Below are 1579 nucleotides of genomic sequence, written 5' to 3'. Positions count from 1 at the left end.
TTTCTTCCACGTATGGAAGATACAGGGTGAACCAGCACTCCACTGACAAACTTTCAGAGGCTGATCAGAAATGCCGTCTGGGTATTTTGGTATAAGGGACCCACGGTCTCCGGCGGCTCTTTAGTGTGTTATTGTATTTAAAAAATTGAAAAATGTCATATTGCCGCCTTGAGCTGCTGGTAAAATACTTTATTTATACAATCAGTCTGGCAATGGCCTTGCCGCAGTGGATACACCGGTTCCCGTGAGATCACCGAAGTTAAGCGCTGTCGGGCGTGGTCGGCACTTGGATGGGTGACCATCCAGGCCGCCATGCGCTGTTGCCATTTTTCGGGGTGCACTCAGCCTCGTGATGCCAATTGAGGAGCTACTTGACCGAATAGTATGGCTCTGAGGACTATGGGACTCAACTGCTGTGGTCATAAGTCCCCTAGAACTTAGAACTACTTAAACCTAACTAACCTAAGGACGGCACACAACACCCAGCCATCACGAGGCAGAGAAAATCCCTGACCCCGCCGGGAATCGAACCCGGGAACCCGGGCGTGGGAAGCGAGAACGCTACCGCACGACCACGAGATGCGGGCCGGAATAGTATGGCTTCGGTCAAGAATACCATCATAACGACCGGGAGAGCGGTATGCTGACCCCACGCCCCTCCTATCCGCATCTTCCACTGAGTATGACGCGGCGGTCGGATGGTCCCGGTAGGCCACTCGTGGCCTGACGACGGAGTGCTTATACAATCAGTCTGGCCTACATCAGCTTTATGAAAAGTAATCACAGCAACATGTTAAGCGGAATATCAAATCGTTGTCGTCCAGTGGTAAAACCATGATTAATACACTATCATCATATGGTAATATAAATTATGTCCTCAATCTACAAAAATTGTGCTATGGAGAGGGCCAGACGACTGAAACTGGTTTTATAAATAAAGCATTTTACCAGCAGTTCAAGGCGGTAACATGACATTTTTGAAGTATATTAATAAGAGCTGTGGGGAACCACCACTTGAAAAAAAATATTGCTTTTAGTATGGTTTCTTCCCCAATTTGCTTTGTATCTGTACTGCTTTGTATCTGTACTGCAATGAAAATAGTGCACAACAGTGTTTCCATCCGCTCACGGAACTTCCTGGTTACAACAGCAATCCCCCCTTCGACTCGTAGCCCTCAAGTTTGCATCCAGTACTGTTCGGTTCTGTGTTTTTATCTTCCAGTAGAATTAGTTATGCGTTAACAATGATACATAACATTACTATGGACAGGTTTACTGATGAAGACTTGGCCGACATGCACCTCGTGTGTGGGCTCACTGTAGCAGTGCCAGAGCGGCACAACGACACTACGCTAAGCTGTTCCAGTAGCGACGCCAACCACATGACAGCACTTTTAAGGAAGGGGGTTGTATTTATTACTCTGTACTGTTCATTGTGTGATTTGGTTATTTCATAGACAGACTTCTTCACTGTTGTGAAGGCATTTTCACAGATACAAGGGTGATTACGGTAGCAAACCGAATGAATGATTATTACATTATTGCTCTGTAACCAGTCGACACACACCGTGGGTCTCTT

General features: G+C 46.5%; 1 pseudogene; it reads left to right on the top strand.

Annotated features, from left to right (window-relative positions):
* The first annotated feature begins 208 nt into the window (after window positions 1-208).
* On the top strand, window positions 209-326 carry LOC126250136 (5S ribosomal RNA; annotated as a pseudogene).
* Window positions 327-1579: the final 1253 nt, after the last annotated feature.

The sequence above is a fragment of the Schistocerca nitens genome, chromosome 3 (assembly GCF_023898315.1).
Source record: "Schistocerca nitens isolate TAMUIC-IGC-003100 chromosome 3, iqSchNite1.1, whole genome shotgun sequence".
Classification (NCBI taxonomy): Eukaryota; Metazoa; Arthropoda; class Insecta; order Orthoptera; family Acrididae; genus Schistocerca; species Schistocerca nitens.
The sequence above is the reverse complement of the archived record's forward strand: the minus strand, read 5'-3'. Positions and strand labels throughout refer to the sequence as shown.